The sequence below is a fragment of the Ornithorhynchus anatinus genome, chromosome X1 (assembly GCF_004115215.2).
Source record: "Ornithorhynchus anatinus isolate Pmale09 chromosome X1, mOrnAna1.pri.v4, whole genome shotgun sequence".
In the NCBI taxonomy this organism is placed as follows: domain Eukaryota; kingdom Metazoa; phylum Chordata; class Mammalia; order Monotremata; family Ornithorhynchidae; genus Ornithorhynchus; species Ornithorhynchus anatinus.
The window spans coordinates 8,578,599-8,592,476 of record NC_041749.1 but is presented as its reverse complement, the minus strand read 5'-3'; the positions used below and the strand labels follow the sequence as shown (position 1 = coordinate 8,592,476).

Here is a 13,878-nt window from a genome sequence, read left to right as displayed (position 1 = left end):
TTCTTTGGAGGTCTGCTAGCTGAATTTACTAGGATGTAATAGTAATAATAATGTTGGTATTTGTTAAGCTCTTACTATGTTCAGAGCCCTGTTCTAAGCACTGGGGTAGCTACAGGGTATCAGGTTGTCCTATGTGAGGCTCACAGTTAATCCCCATTTTACAGATGAGGTAACTGAGGCACAGAGAAGTTAAGTGACTTGCCCACAGTCATAGCTGACAAGTGGCATAGGGAGGATTCGAACCCATGACTTCTGACTCCCAAGCCCAGGCTCTTTTGTCTCCCTTGATTTTTTCCAAAGGCAGTTGTAGATTATCTTTGTTCCAGGGAGGTATACAGGCAGAAAATAGCAATAGGTTCAAGAAAGCCTAGGATAAATTTGTAATGAGTGATGAGAAGAAAACAACAGCGATGTTCACGATCCTTCGGCTCCTCCAAGCCTCAGACGGTACCGTTGTTGGAGAGCACATAAGCTGAGATCCTCCATAATATGGGTTTTCAATGAGTTTTGAAGATAATTTTGCTAGGATTTGGAGAACAAAAGCACCAATCTGTTTTGGATGCAACAAGATGTAATTACGGTACGTGTTAATTATGGTACTTGTTAAGCGCTTATTATGTGCCAAGTCCTCCTCTAAGCGCTGGAATAGATACAAGGTAATAATAACATCATGGTATTTGTTAAGTGCTTAATATGTGCCAGGCACTGTACTAAGCGCTGGGGTGGTTACAAGTGAATTCCTGTCCCACGGGCAGCTCACAGTCTCAGTCCCCATTTTACAGATGAGGTAACCGAGGCCCAGAGAAGTGATGTGCCTTACCCAAGGCCACACTGCAGACATGTGGCAAAACAGGATTGGAACCCAGGTCCCTCTGGCTCCCAGGCCTGTGATCTATCCACTTAACTGCTTAGTACAGCGCTCTGCATAAGGTAAGTGCTCGGGCAATACGATTGAATGAATGAAGCTACAAAGTCTTCCACAAAGGATTAGTGTCATTTTGAACAACGACTTGTTTATCAGGTGAAGTTCTTCGAGATGACCCACTAAGCCGCTACATTATCTGGGTGCCTCATTGATTGTGTAGGTGGTTTAAACTAGGTACTGTCTGGCCTACTGACAAGGGGGTGGGACCAAGGGAATAGGGACTCGTCACCCTCCCAAATTGGCTTGGTTCCTTCCCGCGCCCACGTTTTGTAGAGGAGGGGCGATGACATGACACCTCCTCCCCCACTGATACCCCTATCTGTCCATCAGAGGACCAGGGCTGTTAACGCTTAGAACAGTGCTCTTCAATCAATAAATGCTCAATAAATACGATTCAGTGAACCAAGGGGTGAAAAGCACCATGGCTTAGTGGAAAGAGCATGGGTTTGGGAGTCGGAGGACATGGGTTCTAACAGTTATCTCATCTGTAAAATGGGAATTAAGACTGTGAACCCCATGTGGGACACGGACTGTGTCCAACGTGATTAGCTTGAGTGTGTATGTGTGTGGCTAGGACATGTGTGAATACTACAACCGGAGTTTTTTGGGTGTTTTTTTTAAAATGGGCGGTTCTGCAAGAACTCAACTCCCATTTTATGGGAGATCTGGGTCCCCTGGGTTGCATGGAATACAGAGCGACAAGAAAGATATTTATGTTCTCAAGTTCGGCTTTTTCAGATCCCTTACTATTTCTTTTTCATGGTATTTGTCAAGTGTTTTCTTTGTGCCAGGCTCTGTACTGAGTGCTGGGATAGATGCCAGCTAATCGGGTTGGACACAGTCCCTGTCCCACATGGGGCTCGCACTCTAAATTCCCATTTTACAGATGAGGTAACTGAGGCACAGAGAAGTAAAGTGACTTGTCCAAGGTCACACAGCAGACAAGTGGCGGAACCTGGATTAGACCCAGGTTCTTCTAACTTTCAGTCCCATGCTCCATCCACTGGGTCTCACTGCTTCTCTAAGAGACATATCTGCTTAGTATATTTTAAGAACCATCCATTTATCTCCCTTCTTTTCATCTTTGAGAGGCAGACTTTAAGCCTTCTACTTTGTGTTTTTGAGGATTCCTTAATCTTATCCTTTGAGATACTCTGTGAAAACCTATTTGAAGGTCTGAATTATCCACTCCTGTCTCTAGTGAAGTGGCTCAATCATTTACACTTTCAGCAGCTGCTGTTCATTCTTTTTTAATGTTAATTTAAGTTGCAGCATTTTAATATTTTATTTTATAGTGTTTCCATAACTGTCCTGAGCATATGTCTCCCTAATATTGCATATATTCCCTATTTATACAATTGAAATGGGTAGACGTATCCATAAAGCTGAATTACTCTTGTCAGAATACTCTGTGTAATTTAAGCAGTTTATGCTTTATTAATTTGCATATGCAACATGGAAATATGTATAATTAGGATTTTTTATTAGTTTGTCTACACAGAAGGGGCTTTATTTTTCAGTTTGCACATTTCGTCTTTTCTGTCCCTAGAGGCAAAGGAGCGGCAAAATTAACTTTTATAGAAATAAGGATTAGAAAATTGATGTACCACTTTACTAATACGGTGGAACATAAAAGTATAAAAATCTAATTTCAAATTCAACCTTTCCTCAGCCCAATACATTTGCAACGGTAATGATTAAGTATTTATGTTCCTGTAGTGAGTAAGACCATATCCAGAAGAGGCCATTTCCAAATCCTTTAAAGAAAGCCAGGTAAGGGAATGAAAAGGAAGATAGCATGAACGACAAACCCTTGGGGTGGAAGGGTGGTTCTTTCTAATAATAATAATGGTGATGGGATGTGTTGAGCGCTTACCATGTGCCAGTTACTGTACTAAGCGCTGGGGTGGATACAGGCAAATAGAGTCAAGCCTGGTCCCTGTCCCATGTGGGGCTCACGGTCTCAATTCCTATTTTACAGATGAGGAACCTGAGGCCTGGAGAAGTGAAGTGACTTACCCAAGGTCACACAGAAGACAAGGGGTGGAGCCAGGATTAGAACCCTTGACCTTCTGACTCCCAAGCCTGTTTTCTATCCACGACACCACGCCGCTCTCCAGCTTTCCAGTCCTTTCCTGAAGCAACTGGACATTCTGGGAAAACCCTACCTTCCTTTCAGTGGGCTAATTTCTCCTCAGGGAGAATGGAGGAAAGAGAGAACTGAAGAAGTGGGAGAGGCCATTCAATCTGAAGCTTCCTTCGATATCCTCCTTCTGCCTTTCGGCCTGTTGCCCTTAACAGCCAGCCAGAAGAGATTCCAAGTGGTAAAGATTTTCTCTCTGCTTACGCTCTACCTGGAGTAAAAGAGAAGTTAGAGGGAATTAATTGAAGGACTATCTTATTCCAAACATTTCCCAAGCAAAATTTCAGAAACACGCTGCTCGAGAAGCAGTATGGGTCCAGTGGATAGAATACAGGCCTGTTGGTCAGAAGGACCTGGGTTCTAATTCTGGCTCTGCCACTTGTCTGCTCTATGACTTTGGGCAAGACACTTAGCTTCTCTGTGACTCAGTTACCTCATCTGTAAAATGGGGGTTAAGACAACGAGCCCCATCCGGGACAGGGACTCTGTCCACTGTGATTACTTTGTATCAACTCCAGTGTTTACTACGATGCCTGGCACATAGTTAGTGCTTAACAAATACTATTAAAAAAAGCCAACACCAAGTATCTGATTTCAGTTGATTAGATTATCAAGGTTGACCTCTGCAGTTTTGAACCTCAGTGCCTTTAAAAATTACCTTGGAAACCTTCACTTTGATGTTTTGTGTGCTTATCCTTTCCAATTTGAGGTACCGATTAAATCCCAACATTGGTCATTATCTTGTTTGGAAAGCTGATTCAGCCATGGTCACTGGACCAGCACAGAATTTTTAACTGGGTCCTGGCTGGACCTCTTAAACACATATTTTCCTTGTATTTCCCTAATGGTGAGACAGCTAGTTTTGGTCCTAGTTTGTGGAAACACAACTAAGGGACTCCACTGTCACTCTCATGAGGTAAAAGTCCCCTAGTCTTAAGCCATCCTCTGTTTGAAAGCATCTCATAATTAGGTTAATCGTGCACATAAACTTGCACACCTAAATTTTATTTTTGGTGACTGTGAGAAAAGTGACAAATGATGGATTAAGTCCCCATTTTTTTAGCATGTCAAAATACATTTACTTTGATAAATACTTTGCGCAGTTTTTTTCTTCAACTCTTTTACCTGCCAGGACATGAGCAGTGTGTATATGGAAGTCTGGCACTTAAGATAATCAGCAGTAATTGGAAATGGGTGCTGAGCAGATAGAATACTTTACTTGAGAATAAACCCATTTTAAACATTTGCATCTTTTTCTTGTCTCCCGGGTGAACCTATAAAATTCTGGGCCTCTCCCAGGTCTTTTGTGTGAATGAAATATGCATTTGTTCAATCATATTTATTGAGTGCTTACCGTGTGCAAAGCACTGTACTAAGCACTTGGGAGTGTATAATACAACAGCAAACAGATACGTTCCCTGCCCACAGCAAGCATCCTTGATTCTGTCAAATTCTGGAGTATGGAGAGGAAATGTGAAGTGGTCAGTTATATTTTCTCTCCCTTTTTTAACTCTGAGCCTGTAGTTGGTCAGGGATTGTCTCTATCTGTTGCCAAATTGTACATTCCAACTGCTTAGTACAGTGATCTGCACACAATAAATGCTCAATAAATACCATTGAATGAATGACTGAATGAATTTTCATGGAGTCATCATGCAACCTTGATAAACTGCTCCTAACTTCTGCATCTTTCCTATAGTTGCCAGTTCTACACTATTGATAAAAACACCTACAAAGATGCTATCCATCTTGTAGTTTTTCATAAACCACTTGCCGACAGTGAACTAATATTTCTTTTTAAGTTTAACAACTCATGTCCAAACTGAACTGAGTGCTTTATTTAACTTTTACTTTCATGACTAACTTTTTTTTGAAATTCAATTTGTTACAGCTGCCATTTTAAAAGGCAGCTAATCACCCGATTTCATAAATATTACACTTCTGAAGTCAGACCCCAGGTAAATGGAGCTAAATATTATTATTAATAATAATGACAATAATAATTTATTGATAATGATAACTGTGGTATTTGTTAAACATTTGCTAGTGTGTCAAGCACTATTCTAAGCACTGGGGTAGATAGGAGTTGATCAGTTTGGACACAACCCCTGTCCCACATGGGGCTCACAGCCTTAATCCCCATTTTACAACTGTGGTAATTGAGCCACAGAGAAGTTAAATGACTTGCCCAAGGTCACACAGCAGACATGCGGCAAAGCCACGACTAGAGCCCACGTTCTCTGACCTCCAGGATGATGCTGTTTCACTATCTACATGAATGTTTTGGGTTGGTTTTTTTTCTGCTTGTATTATAGATGCTTTAATAACCACATTTGCACACAGTAAGCACTCAATAAATACAATTGAACGAATGAAGTCAAATTTGAACAGTGCGGTTTAGATTGAGTATAATCGATCAATCAGTGGTATTTCTTGAGCTCTTACTATATGCAAGGAACTGTAATAAGTGGTTGGGAGAGTGCAATACCACAGAATTAGCAGACACGTTCCCTGCCCATACCGAGGTTGCAGCTTACGGGAGTAAGAAGGCAACGGGACAACTTTTAAAATTGAAGGTGCTTCTAGAAGAAAATACTGAGATTAAAAAACTACTTGCACACAATTCACTGACGTTAGTTTGAAGTCGGAACTTCATGAGATCATGATGGCCAGTGGGAGGAAGGAAAATCAGATTTTATGGGTAAGAAATGCAACAGTGCAACAAAAAAGAGTCGTTACCTGAGCATAATGGGGAAGGCGATTTTATTAGCCGCACGTGAACAATGATAAAAATATCACTATTAGAGTCATCTTGAACCTAATGAACCTATATAAATAAAATATGAGATGCCTTTTGTTAAGTGTCAGTGGTGTGATGTTTTCAGTTTGATTTCACTAATTCTTAGCTCCCACAGGATGGATTGTAGTGATGCAAATCCCCCACTAAACTGTAGTAGACTTTATTTTAAATCTCCATGGCATAGTTACTGTGCCCTTAGGTACCAGCCTTTTAGGATTAATTGCCGGGCTCTATCTGTTTTATGACCTCATGCAGATTTTCCTGACAAGCAAGTTTTTAAATCCCCAAACCCATGAAATCTGATTCGCAGAGAAAAGAGGGATGAAGGAGAAGAGTGGGGATGCTGATTTCAGATATGTGAAAATAATACTAAGCCACTTTAGCACTTTAATACTCACTCCAGCTCCACAGTCCTTATGCACATATCCTGTACTCTACTTATTTTCCCCTGTCTATATTTTATTTTCATATATGTGTGCCTCAATAAACTGTAAACTACACATGGGCAGGGATCATGCCTACTAAATCTGTTGCATTCTGCTTCACCAAGCATTTAGTACAGTATTCTGTTCAGAGGAAGCTCTCAATAAATACCGATCAATCAATAAATGATATTCATTCATTCGAAGTGCTTGGATGGGAACAAACCAAGAAAATTAGCAAATATGTTCCCTGTGTTGTGGACATGGGATAGGTCTGTTTATTGTTATATTGTACTCTCCCAAGCGCTTAGTACAATGTTCTGCACACAATAAGAGTTCAATAAATATGATTGAATGAATGAATGAGATTACAGTCTAGACGAGGAGACAGTCCCTTGTACTTTCTACTAGGCCACACAGCTTCCCCTTGCAGGCAATCAATCAATCATATTTGAGTGCTCACTCTGTGCAGAGCACTGTACTAAGCTCTTGAGAGAGTTCAGCATGACAATTTAACAGACACATAACATGCTTACAGTCTAAAGGCAACGAATGTGAAATACCTGGAGAATGTTTTATGATGTTGATGATGTCATTTGTTAAGTGCTTACTATGTGCCTAGCATTGTTCTTAGCACTGGGGGGTTACCAGGTAATCAGGTTGTCCCCTGTGGGGCTTGCAGTATTAATCCCCATTTTCCAGATGAGGTACCTGAGGCACAGAGAAGTGAAGTGACATTTGGTGAAGCTGGGATTAGAACCCATGACCTCTGATTCCCAAGCCAGCGTTCTTTCTACCGAGCCATGACCTTTGATTAGAGAGAAAGGAGGCTGGCTCTTTGCAAACTGGTGGCCATGTCAGAAAAGGGGTATTGCAAAGAATCTGTGCAGCTATCATCACCGCAGAACCGTACAAAGAGTCTGGTCACAAGGTAAGCTCGTCGTGGGCAGGGAATGTGTCTGTTTATTGGTATATCACACTCTCCCAAATGCTTATTACAGTGCTCTGCACCCACTAAGCGCTCACTAAATATACTCATTGACTTAATAGTCAGTGCAGTTGATTTACCGAATGCAGGAATTTTCACCCAGGGAAGGGGTCATGTTCATCAGTTCTGTTGTATATCTCTCCTAAGAACCTACCATCGTCCTTAGCACACAGTAAGCACTTAATAAATATCATCGATTGAAACGCTAAATGCACGATGCTTCAAGTCAGAGAACTTGTTTTTGTTTGTTTTTTTTTTTCTGTTTTTCATAGCAGTTGTTTAGCACTTTTAGTTCATGTTTTTTGCTTTGGCTGATAGGTATCAGAGAGCCCAGTAGATCGTTATAATCATTATTATGATATTTAATTGGAAATAGATCCAGGCAAAGAGTAGCCCCGTACAGGAAGTATCCTGAAGATGGTTGTTGTTGTTTTATGGAATTTGTGAAGCACTTACTGTTCTGAGCACTGGGGTATTTAAAGTTTATCAGGACGGCCAAAGTTCCGGTCCCATATAGGGCTCACAGTCTAAGTCGGAAGGAGATTTATTTATTACTCTGGAAAACAGATGTTTGTTTGGGAGTCATCTGGAAGAAGGAGAACAGATGTTTGGGTTTTTGTTTTGTTTTTTTTTTTGCATTTCCAAAGTTAAATTTGATTCTGGCCTGGCTTCTGCTCCATTGGGAGAACTACTCCATGCTAGCACAGTGCTAACTGTTCAGTACAGTGCTTTACACACAGCATGCACTCAATAAATACAATTGAGTGAATACTGGCGTTGACCCCGAAGGTCACAAACCAATAGTCCTATCGTTCTCTGGTTTTGGAAGCAGAGCTATGTTTGGTTAATTTAAGTAAGGAGAAAAAGATTTCCTAGTCAATCATGCGTTACTTTTGCAGAGATATGAAATAGCTTGATTAGAGTCATGCCCCTTAAACTATCAAAATAACTTCCACAGAAGACAATGGGTGAATTTTCAAAACACCAGCCAAAGATTGAATTTGAGTCGGACATGCAAATAATTTACAGATGTGCCTGCTGCTATCGCATTAATTCTCACATTGTATGATCCTGCCTTGGAAATCAATACATAAGAAATGATTCACATGACTGTGTTTATTGAATGATATTTTATGGTCACAGCCAATTCCTCAGCACGCTGTTGAACTATGAAATTATTTACCAGTAAATATTTCATTAATGTGCAAACATGCACCACTGACAAGTAAATATTAATAAGTAGTAATCTCGATATGTTGATGAATAAATATTTGCACAGAGGAATAGCTGATACACAAGGCTTGGGTGGTTATCACAATACATATTAGGTGAATATTTTCATGCATGAAAAGGATGATGATTATGAATGCAGTCCACTATCTAGAGAAAGGTGTCTTTTAAATTATTCTAAATATAGGCTGCATGGAGACTGAAGAAAAACAAAGCATTTAAAAGTGAAATTATGGAGTAATTATCATTACAAAGGGTAAGAAAGATATGAAATGAATGAGAAGAAGTGAATAGGCCCTGGCCCTAAAGAGTCTGGGAGTCAGAGGACCCGAGTGTCAGAGAACCAAGGTGTCAGAGGATCTGGGTTCTAATCATGGTTCCTCTACATGTCTTCTGTGTGATCTTAGGCATAACAGTTAACTTCTCTGAGCTTCAGTTATGTCCTCTGTAAAATGGGGTTTAAAACTGCGAGCCCACGCAGGACACAGACTGTGGTGAACTGCATTATCCTGTATCTACCCCAGCACTTAGCACAATTCCTGGCACATAATAAGCACTTAACCAATATCATTAAAAAAGAAATGACAGTGGACTCTCCCCTCAGTGATGAAAGTTGAGCCTTGATCCAGATAGTGTGAGAAACTGTAGAGATAAATCAATTATAGTGCTAAGGGTTTTACTCAGAATCAACTGCATTCTCTTATCTCTGCCGGTCATATTCCTTTTGGGGACCAGTCTGTAACATCTAAATGGGGTTGCAAAGTACTGCAATGTGGCCTAGTGGAAAAAGCACAGTGCTTTGATTCAGATGACTGCCTGCCCTACCACTAGCCTACTGTGAGACCTTGGACAACTCTCCAATCTCTGAACTTTGGTTTCCTCATATGTGAAATGTGGATTAAATGACTGCTCTCTCCCCAATTTAGCCTGTGAGCACCAAGCAGGACAGGGACCTTGTCCAATCTGCAAATATTTGTATCTACCCCAGTGCTTAGTAAAGTTCCAGGCACATAGTAAGCTCTTCAGAAATACCACCAGTATTATTAAGGGCATGTGTGGACATGTGTGGCCAGCTATAGGAAGAACTGGGATAATATTATTAATAATCAGGGTATTTGTTAAGTAATTATTATGTCCCAAGCATGGAACTAAACACTGAGATGAATGCAACATAATCAAGTCAGATACTGTCCCTTTCCCCTTTGGGACTCTTCCAAGGAAACTGATGAGGAAACAGAAGCACAGAAAGGTTAAGTGACTTACCCAAGGTCACCCAGCAGGCAGGTAATAAAGTCAGGATTAGAACCCAGGTCATCTGACTCCCAGAACTGTGCCCATTTCATTAGACCACACTGCCAGTTTTCCTGTTTCCCAGAGTAATATTCTTTCCATTGGATCAACATCAAAGTTTCCAGTTTTAATCAGTCACTGGTTTAAACTCAACTCAGCTCCGGCCTGAAAATTTCCAGATTAAAGGGATGTGTTTTTGATGCTTCTGTGGGGATTGCCCAAATTCACCTAGGCACTTGGTCTCCCAATCTAGTTGAGTTAGGAGAAACTGTTCCTAACCTCAAGGAGCCTACAGTCTAGTGGTGGGGTAAGAGAGCGAGAGAGAGAGAGACCTTATAAGAAATTAGTTGTAAGGAAAGCAACAGAATGCAAGGCTATGGTCTTAAGGGCCATGGAAATAGAGGTGGGGTGAATAAGCCTTTTCCTCTCCCACCTTTTTTCCCCCATGATTTACCACCCGAGCAGGTATAAAAAAACACCTGGTGAGAAATAGTGTGGCCTAGTGGATAGAGCTCAGGCTGGAGACAGAAGGACCTGGGTTCTTGTCCTGGCTCCGCCTTTTGTTTTCTATGTGACCTAGGCCAAGTCACCTAACTTCTCTGCACCTCAATTACCTCATCTGTAAAATGGTGATTAAGACTGTAAGCCCCATGTGAGACATGGACTTTGTCCAACTGGACAAATTTGTATCTTCTATGCTTGATACAGTGCCTGGCACATAGTAAATATTTAACAAATACCTCAATAACCAATCATCATCAGCTGATCATCTTATTAGTCAGAAAGCTAAGTCGGTGGGATCCTTTGCACTCCACCACCACGAAAGTGCAGGCTTATCCTAGGTCCGTACATTCCATAAATACTGTAATATAGAGTAACAACTCTCCCGGGAAATCCTCTTCTTTTATGAAACTTGTGAGGGCTCCATTGCATCAATCCTTCAAGGAGGTTGATCGCTTATCAAAAATCCATGTATAGGGAGTTGCTGGCCAATCTCTATTTTTCCTAATAATAATAATAGTATTTGTTAAGTGCATACTATGTGCCAAACACTGTCCTGCCCCACCTGTAAAAGCTTAAGATAGCAACCTCCTATTGGCTCTCTCACCGATCCTTTCTTGCCTTATTAATCTAACAATCAATTAATGATGTTCAACAACCCCTACTGAGAGGTGTATTAAGGACTGAGGAGAGTATTCTTCACTCCGCTGCCCGGCTCATCTTCCTGCAGAAACGATCTGGGCATGTCACTCACCTTCTTAAACAACTCCAGTGGTTGCCTATCAACCTCCGCTCCAAACAAAAACTCCTCACTCTAGGCTTCGAGGCTCTCCATCACCTTGCCCCTTCCTACCTCTCCTCCCTTCTCTCTTTCTACCACCCACCCCGCACGCTCCGCTCCTCTGCCGCCCACCTCCTCACCGTCCCTCAGTCTCGCCTATCCCGCCGTCGACCCCTGGGCCACGTCCTCCCGCGGTCCTGGAATGCCCTCCCTCCTCACCTCCGCCAAACTGATTCTCTTTCCCTCTTCAAAACCCTACTTAAAACTCACCTCCTCCAAGAGGCCTTCCCAGACTGAGCTCCTCTTCTCCCTCTACTCCCTCTGCCATCCCCCTTATACCTCCCCTCAGCTTAACCCTCTTTTTCCCCTTTTCCCTCTGCTCCTCCACCTCTCCCTTCCCATCCCCACAGCACTGTACTCGTCCGCTCAACTGTATATATTTCCATTACCCTATTTATTCTGTTAATGAATTGTACATCGCCTTGATTCTATTTAGTTGCCATTGTTTTTACGAAATGTTCTTCCCCTCGACTCTATTTATTGCCATCGTTCTTGTCTGTCCGTCTCCCCCGATTAGACCGTAAGCCCGTCAAACGGCAGGGACCGTCTCTATCTGTTGCCGACTTGTTCATCCCAAGCGCTTAGTACAGTGCTCTGCACATAGTAAGCGCTCAATAAATACTATTGAATGAATGAATGAATATAATCAAATCAAGGCCCACATTCTCTGGCCTTAAAGTTAGTGCAAATTAAAGGGGACAAAAATGAACAGCAGGAGTAGAAGGAAAAGGATTTAGCAAGAAAAATAGAGCACATATATTGGGAGAAAGACCTGGATCAATATCTGAATGGAGAAACAAATACAAATATAAATGTACATATAAATGAAAATAGACCTGCACATATGCAAATTCCTACCGTCTCTGAGCTGTATATTTTCATGTCTTCTTCACTATCCCTCATGCAGCTGCCACTGAAGAATTTCTGATCTCTGACACTGTTGAATTTTCATTCCAAAAAAAAAGTAAATATTAAAAGACACATGAATAGCGATTAGCACTGGGTCAGAGTCCCTGCCACAGAGAGGGATAAGCAGAACCAATCTATCTGGATTCAAACCTACTCAGGTTCAGTGTGTTTTTAAAATTTCTAGTCCCTCCCTAAGGGTAGATCAACCATTTTGTATTCTATTATCAGAAAATGGCCACATTTTTTCTTCTGGGTTCTTCATGCATCTTGTTTAGTTATCATGCATTTTGCTTTTTAACTAGTCTAATAAACCCTGAAAACTTTCATACATAATGTTGTAGCCTTGTTCCTGGTTCCAAGCCTTCTGGGTAAATATAAAGTAGATGAGGGTTGTTTTTCTTTTTGGTTTCCACATAGGTATTACAGCTTGTACATCAGAGTTAGAATCTCTGGCATACAGCCTCCTGCAGCTTGGTGCAGAAGATATCAGTTGACAGTTTAGAAGATTTGAAATGAAAGCTCAAACATCAAGGGAGTTTTCTGAGACTCACCATAGGCAAAAATGAGTATCACCTGTTTTGTGATAGAATACAAATTAATGATTTAGACATACTATTTTTTTTTCATACAATGTGTTTTGTTTCTCTGTCACAGCAATCAGACTTTGATAGAATCCTCCTTTTGTAGAGCTAACAGCAGTTGGACTAAGTATTATACCACTGTCTCTGAGCCCAATCGATCAATAAATTGCATTTCTTGAATCCTTACGGTGTGCAGGACACTCTACTAAGCGCTTGGGAGAGGAACACACAACAATATAGACACATTCCCAACCGACAACGAGGCTGCTCTGTGAGGGAAGCCTAAGTATACTAGGAAAAACAGTGTGGCCGATAAGTTTTCTCTTGCGTCCAGTTGTCAGTCATCCTTGACAGGCAATTTCATTTCTCCAAGGGTTGAACCTTCTCACTTTGCCTCCGTCTTGCCTGTCTCGCCGCCGACCCCTGGCTCACTGTCCTGTCTCTGGCCTGGAATGCCCTTCCTCCTCAAATCAGACAGACAATTCCTCTCCCCCTCTTCAAAACCTCCTCCTCCAAGAGGCCTTCCCTGACTAAGCCCTCATTTCCTCTTCTCCCACGCCTTTCTGTGTCACACTGACTCGCTCCTTTTTTTCATTCCCCCTCCCAGACCCATGGCACTTATATACATATCTGTCACTTCTTTATTAATATTAATGTCTGCCTCCCCTTCTAGGCTGTAAGTTCGCCGTGGGCAGGGAATGTGACCATTTATTGTTATATGGAACTCTCCCAATCGCTTAGTACAGTGTTCTGCACACAGTGAGTGCTCAATAAATACAATTGAATGAATTAATTAATTAATTAATTAAGCAGGGAGCCCCTAGGCAAGCGGGATAGAGAAGAAGGTGTAGGGTAAGAATGGGGGAGGAAGCAGAAAAGGGGAAAAAAGATTTAGCATCCTCCACAGCCTGAGAGGCAGAAACTCACTAGTTTCCAATCGCAGAGTTTTACCCATCTGTTAAGTCTTTTGGCTTCATGTTGTGCTGTGCTAGTGTGATTAATAAAGAGTGAACTTTATTCCAGTTTGTTGTGGGTTTTTTTAGGGATGAGAAGAAGGGAGAATATGGTCCTTGCCCCAGGGATTAAGTGGTGAGGCATAGAGTTTAGGGGGAAAGAGGTACATTCCTGGATCGTTCTTTAAAAGTGGCTGCACTCTCAGGAGTGATTGGGTGGTGAAGAGAGGAAGCTTGTGACAGTGATGGTTTGACAGGAATTCATTCAAACATTTATATTCACTGAGTGCTTACT

The 13,878-nt window shown here is 41.5% G+C and overlaps 1 long non-coding RNA gene across 1 annotated transcript in view; it reads left to right on the top strand.

Annotated features, from left to right (window-relative positions):
- Nucleotides 1–2,957: 2,957 nt before the first annotated feature.
- LOC114806566 overlaps nt 2,958–13,878 on the top strand; it is a 75,285-nt gene continuing 64,364 nt past the window's right edge. The window contains exon 1 of the long non-coding RNA XR_003754603.1: nt 2,958–3,249. This is a non-coding gene — a long non-coding RNA (uncharacterized LOC114806566). The remainder of the gene's footprint in view (nt 3,250–13,878) is intronic.